The sequence below is a fragment of the Benincasa hispida genome, chromosome 8 (genome assembly GCF_027475165.1).
Source record: "Benincasa hispida cultivar pf3 chromosome 8, pf3_genome.v1.1, whole genome shotgun sequence".
Taxonomy (NCBI): domain Eukaryota; kingdom Viridiplantae; phylum Streptophyta; class Magnoliopsida; order Cucurbitales; family Cucurbitaceae; genus Benincasa; species Benincasa hispida.
In genome coordinates this window covers 26,447,806-26,462,973 of record NC_143485.1, presented here as the reverse complement: position 1 = coordinate 26,462,973, position 15,168 = coordinate 26,447,806, and the positions used below count along the sequence as shown (strand labels likewise).

Below are 15,168 nucleotides of genomic sequence, written 5' to 3'. Positions count from 1 at the left end.
ATATTTTTTTTAAAAAAATTACACGAGAATGAGATTTGACTGATTTGTTAGAGATATTAAATTTATCTTCACCTATCTATTTAATTTTTTTGATCAATCGATGATTTAAGATAATATTGGGATAGAGGTTAGTTGAGTAGGTCTTGTATTGATTAAATCTCTACAGTATTATTTCTTCAATTAATATTGATTTTCACTTGGTGGTCTTTTTCATAATTCAAACCTATAAATAAATAAAAGTGTTAAATTTACCATCATTCAAATTTAATTTTTTGAATTAATCGATAATTTAAGATGATTTCTCAAAATTAAATTTTTTAATCTTGGTTGATGTGACGATTTTTCTTTTCAAGGGGAAGAGATAGTATAGTGCAATTAAAGGGAGGGAGGACAAAATAATAATAATAGTAATATATATTTGTTGACGCAAACAAAGGTCATATAATCGTAAATTTTAAAAGTAGGTCAAATCTCATTATCATCTAATATTTTGAGTCCGTTTTTACAATATTTTCCAACCATAATTACACAATAGAAATTTTTTAAAATATTTTTAAAACTGAAAAAGAAGAGTTTGATACATGGCAAATTATAATTGAAGTCTCGTTTGATAATCATTTTATTTTTGTTTTTGAAAATTAAGCCTATAAACACTACTATCATCTTCAAATTTCTTTATGTTATCTATTTTTTAACAATGGTTTAGAAAAACAGGCCAAATTTTGAGAACTATAAAAAAGTTGTTTTTAAAAAGTTGTTATTTTTGAAATTTGGCTAAGAATTCAAGCATTGTATTTAAGAAAGTTATAAATCGTTATAAAAAATGTAGATGAAATAGACTTAATTTTAAAAAAATAAAAATAAAAGATCAAATAATTACCAAACATGACGTATGTGAATTATAAAAAGTTGGGTGCAAAAGCGCCCTAAAATACACCTCAGTAGTTTTCAACTTTTAATTACAAATAATTATTAAATTAACATTACTATAATTTGAATGTCTCCTAATAATGGTTGTTGAATTAGATTTGAAATCTAGGTTGTGTCTTAAGTTGTTAATATTGTTTGTTACAAAGTTTAAGCAAATCATTTTGAGTCACATAATTATATATTAATTTTTATTTCACATGGACAGGTTTATTTTATCAAATCAAAATGTAAATAACTTTCAACCCAATTAATAAATGCGTTTTAATATTACTCAAATGAATTTTGATATTTTTCGTACAATCCATTTTTTTTCTTTTAATTGTAGAAGTCTGTTTTCCACCTTATGCTTATTTTAATTTTTTTTTTACCAGTTAAAAATCATTTTTAATCTTTAAATTTTTATAAAACTAATAATTTAGTCCTTAAATTTTAGTTTCTAATAATTTAGCCTTTAAATTTTTAATTTTATAACAATTTAGTTCTTAAATTTTACTATCTAATAATTTTGTCCTTATACTTTAAAATTCATAACAATGTCCTTATGGTAGAAATTAGTGTTTGAGAATTAATGAAATTTCTTGCATAAATAAATCAATAAACTAATTAGACACTCAACATTTTTGTTAAACACAAAGTCTACAGCATAAAATAATTAAAATTTATATAAATTTTGATGAATTTTTTAACATTAAGGATTAAATTGTTATAAATTTGAAAATACAAATACTAAATTGTTACTTTCATACAAGTTTAAGCACTAAAAGCAATTTTTAACATTTTTGTGTTTTTTATTTAATAATTTAAAAAAAAGTTTAAATTTTATTTTGGTTCTTGAACTTTGAGTCTTGTTCTATTTTGGTCCCTAATTTTTCAAAAGAAAAAAAAGTCTATTTTAGTCCTTTAACTTTTAAAAAGTATTTATTTTGGTCCTTATGGTTAAGAATATGTTAACTCTTAAAACATAAAATCTGTTTAATGATGAAATTGCATTAAGCATAGGTTGAGTAAGATGAAGATGGGGATAATGAATGAAGAAGGGGGCTGGTTCTGTGGGGCGATTGAGGCGGTAGGTGATGGTGTTGGGAACGAGAAAGGGAGGTGGCGGAGGAAGCAATCCAACGGAGGATGAAGAAGATTGAAGGCGGAGATTGGGGAAGAGAGATAAGAGAGGAAGAGAGAAGAGGGGTCTGGTAATTGGGAGAAACTTTAAAATTGAACGGCCAAAATCTTGAACGTAAAATGAATTTTGAGATCTCTTATAGAAAATTGTTTTACCACCTAATTCACATAGTAAAATTTACGATAGTTTTGTCAATGAACCAAAATTTATAGTTTGAATTCCTAGTCTTTATTATACAAAAAAAATTACAATGGTTTCTTCAATTATTTAAATGTATATATTTAAAAAATCAATTTTAGATCGTACATTTATTACTCAAATAAAAAAGAAGTCTTTTAAATATAAAAAATATTTAAAAATAATTACAACTTATAGCAAAAAGTTTCAAAAGTACTTTTTATTATAAAATCTAAATATTTTTTAGATTTTTCCAATAATAGAATTGTTAGCTCATAGAATATGATAAAAATTTAAACATGTTAAACAAGAATATAATAATTTAAGTTTCATTTGGTAATCATTTAAATTTTTATTTTTTATTATTAAAAATTAAGCTTGAAAACCTTAATTTTTTTTATTTTTTATCTATTTTTTATCAATATTTTTTAAAATCAAGTCAAAATTTGAAAATTAAAAAAATAGTTTTAAAAATTTTGTTTTTGTTTTTTGAAATTTGATTAAGAATTGAACTCTTATATTTAAGAAACATACCAAATTATGATAGTAAATTAAGAGAAAATAGTCTTAATTTAAAAAAAAAAAAAAAAAAGAGAAAAAAACCCATATTATTTACCAAAGTCGTAACACTCATTTTTCAAACTTTAAATTCGAATAAAAATGCACAAAATTAATATCTCATACCATCAAATCAAGGAAACCCCATATTCCAAATCCCTTTAGCATAAATATACGTTGATGATAAAAGTAATTATCCCAAAACTCAATTTTAAGAAAACTTATTCTCATATGTTTCAAATATCTAACTACTTGAGTTTATGCTCACACTTTTCTTTCTTTTATTTATTTATTTATTTGAGCGTTTGATATGAAAGATTTGGGAGACAAAAAAATAATGGGTATGAAAATATTATAAGAGAAAGATGAAAAAACTTTACTTCAATCAAGAGGCGATACGTCGAGAAAATATCGTTGTTCTTAATTCTAATGTTATTGGGTCTCTCATACATGTAATGGTAATTTGTACTCGTCGTGATTAATTATCTTATGTAATATTGTGAATAATATAAATATGAGCAATCATGGTATAAAAACATTAGAAAGGAGTTCAGTAGATATTGACATATAATGTGAGGTAATGTTGATGTTGGTTTGCATTTTGGGAGAAGTACTACATATAGAGTCATTGGTTGTGTTGATTTTTGATTAATTATGTTGTTGATAAAAGAAGATCTCTTACTAGATATGTGTTTATTGTTGGTGATTGTGCAATTAGTTAATAGATTTTTGTTGTCAACAATTGAGGCAAAGTATATAGATATTACAAAGGCTAATAGTAACTGAGGCTATTGTTTGGTGACTTAATGAAGATTTACAAATTACTATAGTATTTTTATGTTATTCAGAAGATTATTTTCCTTACAAAAGATCAGATGTTTCATGAGAAGATAAAAACACATGCATTGACATCAAATACCATTGTGTAAGTGAGGTCATTGCTCTTGGTGATGTTATTATGAACAAGGTAACACCAACGATAATCCAAATGATATGATATTAAATCTCTCTCGTTTAACAAATTCGAGCATTGTGTATTTAAAGTCGACCGATCGTTTTCTTGGCATTTTGGATCAATTAAACACACCAAAGTGGAGATTTGTTGTGTAGTCACTACTACAAAACTGGACTTTAATGTGGGTTTAAAACTGATATGACAGGGGTACAATGTTGGTTGAAAACTGACATCAAAAATCATATTATAAAAGGTCTTTAATGTCGGTTTTAAACCAACATTATAGATGACCAAGATTTCAATTCAATTGTCTTCAATGTCAGTTTTCAACCGACATTGAATACTGTTTTCAATGTCGGTTTTTCACCTACTTTTTGTCAGTAATTGTTCACTATTAAATATCTGTCATCGTTTTGTCATTGAAAAAAAAATAAATAATATTTCTCTTTTACCTGTACATGCACAAAATAAAATCTTAAATGCTTTCACAAATTCCTAATAATAAGTCATAAAAGAGGAATTGGATAATACTTTTCTAAAACCAAAGTAATCAACAAATTACCAAAACTCATAAGGGGTACATAGAAAAACTAAAATTTTGTTAGATACAAACAACTTTTATTGGTGTATCAAAAAAGAGTAAGACTTACTTTTAAGATACAGAATACAAACTAAAACTTTGTAAATATAACTCCCCTCCCCAAAAAACAACGTGCACACACATACTTGCTGTCATTATATAGTGTTTTCCAAACATAGACTTTCAATTGCTCCTTCGTTATGTTCTCTCCACCATCCACCACAGATTTGATCCAAATCTAAAGTAGGATTTGCTACATGTAGAGAAAAATGGGCAAAGGAGTTCTAATAAGAATTCAACTACCCCACACAAGAGAATTATGAAATTCAAGCTAGGAGCGAAATTAACTAAATGAGAAAAAAGAAGCACCATATTACCTCAGTAAGTACCATACCAAAACTAACAAGCTTAAACTAATAAAGATTTCAAACAGTAAATTCAGCAAATGAGTTCTTTTTCCATTTTAGATTTCTTAGGCAACTAGATCAATCATACTAATTAAACAAGTTTGAGATGAAAATAGATCACGTGCAAGTGTAAATGCCAAGAAGGAAATCACTCATACCAAGTTGTTGAAAAGGCATCTGCAATAGGTATAGGAAAGCAAAGTCGATCATGTTGTTGATCCAGGCAAGTTCAAGAGCAACGTCTGTCCGAATTAAGTCATAACAAACAAAGAGGCATGAAGCAAAGCATTCTTTCTTTCCCTACATAGAAACCATTTATGAAAAGATTAAAAATGAATTCTTTATGCCAACTTTTGAGTAATAATAGAAAATGATATATGCATAACAGAGGCAAGAAGTAAACAATCATATAATGGAATGTTTCATTATTTTTTAAAATAACAAAGCATGTCATGAACACTTCTTGAAGGGGACAACCAAATGAAACAAAAATTTCGCAAATCACTATGAGATACATTTGGATCTTGGGTCAAGAAACTTGTTCTTTGTTTCAAAATCTTTGATCTTAAGGCAATATGTGTCTAACTCAATCCTTAGGGTTGAAAGGGAATTGATATGGGATTCTAGTGATTGAGAATTAGGATTTTCATACCAAAAGGGTTTCAAATTCAAATTCACTAGAGTTTTCGTATCAGAACAAATTTCATCACATTAGATAGTAAACAATGAGAGAATATCCAAGTAGTAGTTCAATCATTCCTGATAGTTTCTTTTTAATCTTTGAACCCATTATTAGTAAAAGAAAGAAAATCCAGATACAACATTAAGGATTCTAGTCAACATACTAAATATTCACCTTCAACGCATTTAGATGCTAGATTTATATGATGCCTAGACTTGATCTAAATGCATCGATTGATAGAAATTTCATATTTGAATATTAGGAATGTTGATGAGTAAGGATTCCAAAATTTCATACAACATTAAGGAGGGAAAAATCTAGATTAATCTAGACAAATAATGCAACTAGATTCATATAGACAAATAATGCATAAACATAAAAAAACAAAAAAACAAAAAATCTCATAAACAACTAAACTTATAAAAAAAAAAAAAAAAAAAAAAAAAACTCAACAAGGTAATGAAAACAAAACTCCATACAAAAATAAAATAAAAGAGCACATAATACACCAACAACATTGAGGAAAATAACCAAAACTCCAAACAAAAATGTACCAACATCGTAAACAAAACAGAAAAATATGAATGTCAGTTATAAGTCTATTCTATAGTCAAATGATGTTTAAGAAGTTCCACTACCATATACCACTCAATGGAAACCATAAACAACTAAGCTATGACTACCATAACTGTAGGATAGTCATAGAAATCCAACACTGAATCTAATCCAAAACTTTAGATATTCAAGGCAACAATAAAAGACATGACTCCAACATTCAAGTTCTTAGAGATTTGTACTATATTTTTAAAGCTCATAACAATAAAAGACATGGCTCCAACATTCAATAATAATAAAAGTAAGAGTACTGAAGCTTTGTAACATTAGCAACAATAGCTACAAGATATGATTCAATAGTAATCGACAAACCATAAACAACTTATCAATCCAAGTGTAACTAATACTTATCAAAGCGAAGAAAAGAAGATTAATAGAATTGAATACATTGGACAAAATACATAAATTTAAACAATAAAACTTACAAACTTCCAAAACTTCCAAACACAAATATCTAAATACGTTTTTCAACTCAATCAACTAAAACTAAAAACTTGAAAGAAAACTTATGAAACTAAGAACTGAATTGAATCCAGTTCAAATAGAAATCATAAACAACAATTAATTAAGCTATGATTATCATAACTGTAGGATAATCGTAGCTAATGAAAAATTATCTATGTGGGTAACTATGGACTAATAATAGCTAATGAAAGTGACAAATTATCCAATTTAAAGAAAGTGACTCCAATTGATCACAAAAAAACAAAGCAAAAGAGTTCTAGATATAATAAAATTCAATGCCTATTCCAACATCATCATAGATCTGCCTAATCAAACATTACTATTATTCTAAACACTAATATAGTACAAATAAGAGTATTGAAATAATCAAATAACAAATTGGATATTGATTGAAGTTTTAAATTCTACATACCTGCAAGGAAAAGATGATCCAATACCAATTGCTACAAATTGGCACATCATTCTGCATTATCATTTAATCAACCATATACATCAAAAAATTAACTTTGAGAGTGAAAGGAATGTAGAGAAATATGGAAAAAGATCTTCACAACTTGAAGTATAAAGAAAGAAATCCAAACAACTAATAGAAGGAAGGTCCTTTTCCACCTAAGATTGAAGCGCATTAATTCCTAAAACAAAAAATTTGGTCAAAATAACAAAACATTATGTTCAATAAGCCATTCCATTAAGAAAAGATTGGTTTTCTTTATGTTAACCCTAGTTAGAACTTGAAATTCAAACTTAAGATTTTACTTCATCATGACACAAATTAATATTCGACCAGATTGAACAAATTAGAATTTAAACAGATTGAACAGATTATTGGTCCACCTTAACATTATAAAAACATTTCCATACAAGAAATTCCCTTTCTCTTAAAAGAAAAATCCTATCGCTTTTAATAAACATTATGAAAAGATTCCCATCATTCTCAGTCTCATTCCTATTTTATATAAACAAGACATTTGATTTTCCTGTCATAATAATTATACCTGAAACAATATTCAACAAATGTAATATTTTCTTCGTGAAGTTGGAACCAATGGAGAAAATATTAATAAATTTTGCAGTATTTTCTTCGTTACACCTCTCTAATCAAGCGTGACCCTTCTTGTCAACCATATTCTCAGCAACATTATTCGCGAAGCTTATGCATAGCAGGCGAGAGCAAGTGTGTTGTGGTTAGATTCGGGTAGATTGAGTGCATTGTGGTCAGATTCGGCGAGATGGAATATGTTTCAGTCAGATCCGATGAGCTGAATTGCAGATCCGACGATATCGAGCTAAGTTACAGTCAAATTCAGTGAGATCCACCTATTCTGTAGTATATCAGTTTTCGAGAGATGGTGAAACGAAGTTAGAGAAAGAAAGAGAGAGAGGAGAAGAAGGTTATGAAGAACGAGACCCACAGATCTGATCACGGAGAATGGCGGATCTAAACCATGACTGCGATCGATGGACAGTACCGATTGACAATGATGGTGGACGACATGGAGTTGATACGTGTGATAGTGGGAGGTTTGACGAGAGAGAGAGATCTGTGTGGGTCATTGCTTGAGAGTGAGTTGAAGTGAGAGAGAGACTATGAAGATGAGGTTAATGGCTAGAATTTGAGAAAGAAGAAAAAAATGGCAGTTTTAATTCCTTTCAAACCCTAAAAAATTGAGTAAGTTAGTAGATAAAAAAAAAATGAATCTTTAATGTCAGTTTTAAATTGACATTATAGATATGCCTACAATGTCAATTTAAAACAGACATTAAAGATCCGTTTTTTTAGAAACTGACATTGTACATCCGTTTTTTAGTTTTTGCAACCAACATCAAAGCCCAAATTTCTTGTAGTGTGTTACATTATCTCACATTGGAAAGGGTAAACTTGGGTATAGAATTTAAACAGAATGAACAGATTATTGGTCCACCTTAACATTATAAAAACATTTCCATACAAGAAATCCCCTCTCTCTTAAAAGAAAAATCTATCAAACCCACGCTATATCTCTTTCTACTCTACTATCGCTTTTAATAAACATTATGAAAAGATTCCCATCATTCTCAGTCTCATTCCTATTTTATATAAACAAGACATCTGATTTTCCTGTCATAATAATTATACTTGAAACAATATTCAACAAATGTAATATTTGCTTTTTCCATTAAAGAGAAAAAATGCAGTCATCATCTATATCATATTTGTTCATCACACATCCAGCTATCTAGTCAAACATAACTAACTACCTAAGTATGACAGAAAAATATTTCTAACCATATTGGTCGTCAATCTGAACCAAGAACCTGCTCTTTTACCCCATCAATCTTGGCAACCAATTCATCTCTATTTTTCTGAACAAAAGAAATTAGCTCATTTATCACACATATTTGGAGAAAAGTACAAGACTTCAAATCAAACTACTTCAAGCAGTTACCTTGAATAACAAAAGCCAAGCAGTTAACCACACACTATAACGAAGCCTCATAACTTCCAACAACTTTGGTACCTATATTTACAAGAATCCATGGTTATAAATTCATATAAAAAACTTTACCAACTGAACCTCTAAAATTTACTATTGCAGTTCTAAGCAAACTTTACCATTGGGGTGGAATCAACAGTACCAACAATGGTAGAAACCAACCAAATGCCAAAGAAGGCACCAGCACCAATCTGTCCTTTTTATTTTCTTTGTCTTTCTGGTCAACTATAGTGTGAAGTTGGAACCAATGGAGAAAATATTAATAAATTTTGCAGTATTTTCTTCGTTACACCTCTCTAATCAAGCGTGACCCTTCTTGTCAACCATATTCTCAGCAACATTATTCGCGAAGCTTATGCGTAGCAGGCGAGAGCAAGTGTGTTGTGGTTAGATTCGGGTAGATTGAGTGCATTGTGGTCAGATTCGGCGAGATGGAATATGTTTCAGTCAGATCCGATGAGCTGAATTGTAGATCCGACGATATCGAGCTAAGTTACAGTCAAATTCAGTGAGATCCACCTATCCTGTAGCATATCGGTTTTCGAGAGATGGCGAAACGAAGTTAGAGAAAGAAAGAGAGAGAGGAGAAGAAGGTTATGGAGAAGAAGACCCACAGATCTGACCACGGAGAATGGCGGATCTAAACCATGACTGCGATCGATGGACAGTACCGATTGACAATGATGGTGGACGGCGTGGAGTTGATACATGTGATAGTGGGAGGTTTGACGAGAGAGAGAGATCTGTGTGGGTCATTGCTTGAGAGTGAGTTGAAGTGAGAGAGAGACTATGAAGATGAGGTTAATGGCTAGAATTTGAGAAAGAAGAAAAAAATGGCAGTTTTAATTCCTTTCAAACCCTAAAAAATTGAGTAAGTTAGTAGATAAAAAAAATGAATCTTTAATGTCAGTTTTAAATTGACATTATAGATATGCCTACAATGTCAATTTAAAACAGACATTAAAGATCCCTTTTTTAGAAATTGACATTGTACATCCGTTTTTAGTTTTTGCAACCAACATCAAAGCCCAAATTTCTTGTAGCGTGTTACATTATCCCACATTGGAAAGGGTAAACTTGGGTATACATCCTTGACATCACCCATCTTTGTTCATCCTTTTTCACCACTCACATCTAAAAAAATATTAAAATATTTCAAAAAAGAAAAAAGCAAAATTTGTCACATGACAAGTTATAATCGAACAATTTGGTGAGATGCACGAAAATAAGTAATGCTCAAGATATACCTAAATATTTTTTTATTGAAAGGATAATACTTGGGTGCATCACTATTCATTAACCTATTCCTTTTTTCTTTGATGCTCAAGAGAATTTGAGAGATTTGAGATTTCTCATTTCTCATTTATTCGTGGTCAAGTTTTATGGGCCCACGAAAGGAAACCCCATTGCCAAACTTCAAAATTATTTAAGTAAAAAGAAAAAAAAAAATTCATCTATTTGTTATGTATGAGTATTCTTGTCCAAATGGGACACCAATCCCAAACGTCGTTATAAATCCTACGTGTCAAAACTAGTGATCATCCTCTTCCACTATGTAACATGAAACCTAATTTCAATCAATGAATGGCTTACAATAATTCAAATTACTTTATTGAATTTCGTACCAATAATTGTTAAAGTTTATATATATACCTCTAAAGGTATAGATTCAAATCATGATGTTTGATCCATCATAGGTCTTGAATTATTGAAAAATATTAATAATTTTAATTTATAGTTCTTTTAGGGAGATCAACGTATAAAATTTCTATCGTTATGTCGATATTTTATTGATATTATTACATTTTTATGGGTTCGACATCGACGTGAAGTAGAACAATATTTCTATTATATTGTAGAAAAATCCACAAAACATAAAAAATAAGTAAAGAAAGTCATTAATGTAAATATAATATAAATAGTAGTTGATTAACTTGTTTAAAATTCATTCAATGATTATGTACTAATTTAAATTTATTTTTAAATTTTTTATAAAAATATTCATCGAATTCAACATTTTATCGAAATTTATATAAAATTAAGATTTTGATGCATTGTTGAGATTGATATCTTAAACTTTTTCGTACGATAATTTGATAATATTCATGATTATTTCCCCTTTATTTATTTATTTTTTTAGAAGATCGTGGGTAGAAAATATGTGTTTGTTATTTAATTGTTTTTTTTTATATTCTATTTTTCTCAATTACTTTTCATCATTGCCAAAGTTTAAAGATAATTAATACCATTACTAAATCCTTATTTAAAGACTATTTGATTTTTGGTAAAACTATATACATGTTTTGTTATGTATTTTGTATTCATATTTTCAAAAATGAAACAAAATTTTGAATAAAATAGTTTTTCAAAAATTAGTTTTTATTTTTAGAATCTGAATCTTCAAGTATTTCTTTAAGATATGCGAAGACTATAATAAGAGAAATTGGAATTAAAAATAAAAATTCTTATAGTCGAAAGAAACAAATAATATTTTTAAAAATAGAAAATTAAAAATAAAAGTGTCATTAAATGAGATATAATTTAATCGAAACATAATATAACTAGTAAAATGATTGAATTTCTAATTTTATATGTTATATATTGTTGAATTTATAATAATAATAATAACCAAAATCCTAAGCTTGAGATGTGTACAAGAAAAGTCATTATATAAGGACCCCATTCCTTTATGCAGATAAGTAATCTATTTACATGTTCAACTGATAATTATCCTTTTAGGAATATTAAAAATCAAAAAATTGGTAAATCAATTTAATTGGCTTACATATTGATAAGGAAAAATCATATCAGATGAGGAGTTGACCATGAAGATTGTGTGTTATAGCTTCTCACAACGTATAGTTGTTTAGTCGCGAAATCTACAATGTAAAGAGTTAATAAGGACATAAATTAATGTTTTTTAGTCATGTCGTAGTGTGACCCACGTATTCTTTAGATAAAAAATGAAGTGGATTTAACTTCATTCCTCCAACTCCAACTCTTCGGACCAAACACTTTCTAAATGTGAAATATATTTAATTAGTTAAACTATTTATACATAAATTTTTTCTTTTTCCACGTTTGAAATTCAAATAAAGAGAGTTGAAAATTGAATTTACAACCTTTTAAATGATTTATTATTATTAATGATTTAATTAATTAACCAAGCATCACTATCCATCTTAAATAGGATAATCGCGAAAATGAATATAGCTCAATTAATACAGTACTTCTTTGAATCAATCTCGATATCAAATATTTGATATCTCCACCTCTCGAATTATAAAAATAAAAATATATGTGATTCTGATATCAAAATACTTTTTTTTTTTTTTAAATTAATAGAATTTGAAAACATCTTTTTTATTTCCTTATGTGTCCACTGTTCTTCCCCACTCGCCACTTCACATTTTTGGCTCTCATAATACCTTATGACCCAATCGAAATAGGCTTTTCTCTCTCTTTCTCTCATCCTCTATTAAATCCCAATTGAATGAGGAGGTTGATATATTGAAAATGATAGCATTTTAAAATATCTATTACATTAATAATTAATAGCCTTATACAAAATAACATAACTCATACGCACATATCAACATTTTTTTTTGTTACATCGATTTATCAATTTGATCATTGTTCAACGGTCATTGACATATGTTCTTTTCTTTAAATTTGGAAGTTGAAATTCTCATAATTCAAATTTAACTGATATCATAAAAATTACCAAATAACGATGATAACTAAAAGGTCATATTTAGAATCCTCATCTTACATGAGAAGTGAGTTAGTGTTTTTATTTTGTTCAACTACGCATGTGGAAATGTGAATAAACATTTAATTTTTGGGTCGATTAATAAATTACAATTGAGCTACTGTCAAATTTGATACAGAATTACGTTGAATTTATTACTTAATTATTGACTTTCATCATTTAAGTTTTGACATTGGATCAATTATCGATGTTTGTATCCTCATTTTTCTATGAATGATATAAGATTCATGAACAAGTTGTACAACCGTGAATTTTGAGTAAAAATGCCAATTTTAAAAATTTTAAAAAGAACTTTCACACTAACTTACATTGAATCTACTTCTTAATTATTGACTTTTATTATTTGATTTTGATATTGGATCAATCAGATATAGATGTTGATATCCTCATTTTTCTATGGATGATATGAGATTCATAAGCAAATTGTACAAAAATGAAGTTTCACACAAACTTTTTGTTTTGGTAGAATAGCACTCCAAATTTAGATAGTCGTTGCAATTTTAACCTTAGAGTCCTTGAAAATTTGTTGCAGCTTTTACCTTTCAACAATTTTAACACATGAACTAACCAAACTTGATATGTGTAATTTGATACATTAAAAGTAATGAGTTTATAACAATTTTTACATTGTTATCGTTAAAATCAATGTAATTGAGTTAGTGAAAATTTGAGGATAGAATCTGCAACATTTCATTAAGGGGTTGTTTGGACACTCGTAATAAAATGGGATTGCAGTGTACTATAATCCAAAGTCCATATTTGGATCGAGCATTTTGGATCCAATTTGCTATACTAAACTCATTTCATTCCCACCGTTTTCAATCCAAATCATCTTTTCCACCATTTCACGATCACATTTTTATTTTGTCTTTATTCCTCAATCATTTCAATGACACTTAGATTTTTAGTAATATTGATTACATTTCAACTTTCCAAACAACATCTTAGTTTAGAGTTTAACTTAATGACTGAAATGAAGTCTATTCTTCGAATTCTCTATTATTCTATTATAATAAAGGAAAGTCCAATTAAGTGAACTTAAAAGTTTATAGATAAAAGATTGAATAAGTAATTTAGGTTAAAAGATCAAAATATTTGGTAAATTGCTCAAATGGCTGCGACAAAATCGTACCTGAAGAGATAGCCTAGCATCACAAGTTCGGTAAAGCTATAATAAAACCTGTCAGTGCCAATAAAAGACGGGTTTAAGTGGACACGACCACGCCACGTGTTGAATATTTGTAGGACATTATTTCTCGGCCCCACCAGGCATAAGAATTTCGCAACAAACCACGTGGCCCCCTCTTGATGATGTGTACTTTTAACCTCTTCTTGGTATTACACGTGGACAGGCTTCTATTTCTCGTGGGTGAGCTGGAATAAATTTCTGGTAGTAGAACAGTCATGTATCCTAATGCATCTCCCCCTGTTTAAATTATTATTATTTTTTTCAGCAAAATGCAAAAACCATTCAATTATATTTTAAAATTTTTAATTTTTAAAATTCAACCCTCAAACTTAAATATGTTAAAATTAGATCAAGTTAGACCTTACATAATTGTATAAATTAGGATTTAATTTAATAATTGCAGGTTCAATTTCTACGATTATTATAAATTTGAGGGCCTAATTTTAACATTTGTAGAAGTTTGAGATTCAATTTTTACAACTAAAAATTTGAAGATGTAATTACAACTATCACCATATTTTAGTGGTGGTTTTTGTAATTTGTTCTTATGTTTTTAATATTTAAGATAGTATAAATATTAGTAAACTATTCAAAATCATTTAATTAGTTTTTATACTTTTAAAAATTTCTCGTCTCAGTATTTATATTTCATATACATATCTTTTATTCAATTGTCGTACACTTATACAACTCAATGATCGTCCTACTCGTCTATCACCTTTTGTGACCACTAGTTCTCTTTTCATGTTGTAGGAAATAAATTTAGAGGCATATATATTTTTGAGATAAACCACATATATTTATTAGTAATAGAATAACAACAAAAATTAGATATTAAAAAGTCTCTATTTTCTGGATTGAGACGTAGTGATAAACAGTCCATAGAAAGGATATGCTATTTGTCATTCCATCACTAGGATTGGAGGTCAAACGGAGATAAAAAACGGGCCTCTGACTCTGCCTCGAATATTTTTTTTAATAATTTTAATAATATATATAACAGTAGCAAGTTGCTCTTTCTTTTTTTTACTTTTTTTAATTTATTTTATAATATAATTATATTAAACTTTTTATTAAATCTAAAATGTCTTTAATTATTTATTTAAGTAAATAAAATAATAATAATAATACTTTGTTATATTAAATATTTAAAATTTGAATATAAGTATCAAAATTTAATTGATTTTAAATAAATAAATAATTAAAAATATAAATATAAATGAAGAATTTTTCTTCGTGGGACC

The 15,168-nt window shown here is 28.0% G+C and overlaps 1 long non-coding RNA gene across 1 annotated transcript; it reads right to left on the bottom strand.

The window, feature by feature from the left end:
* Positions 1–4,280: 4,280 nt before the first annotated feature.
* LOC120083814 (uncharacterized) lies at positions 4,281–9,758 on the bottom strand. The gene is made up of 6 exons (XR_005483544.2): positions 9,083–9,758; positions 8,916–8,987; positions 8,756–8,832; positions 6,902–6,952; positions 4,886–5,027; positions 4,281–4,573 (listed from the first exon to the last, which is right to left on the bottom strand). It is a non-coding gene; the product is annotated as an uncharacterized LOC120083814 (long non-coding RNA).
* Between the last annotated feature and the right edge of the window lie 5,410 nt (positions 9,759–15,168).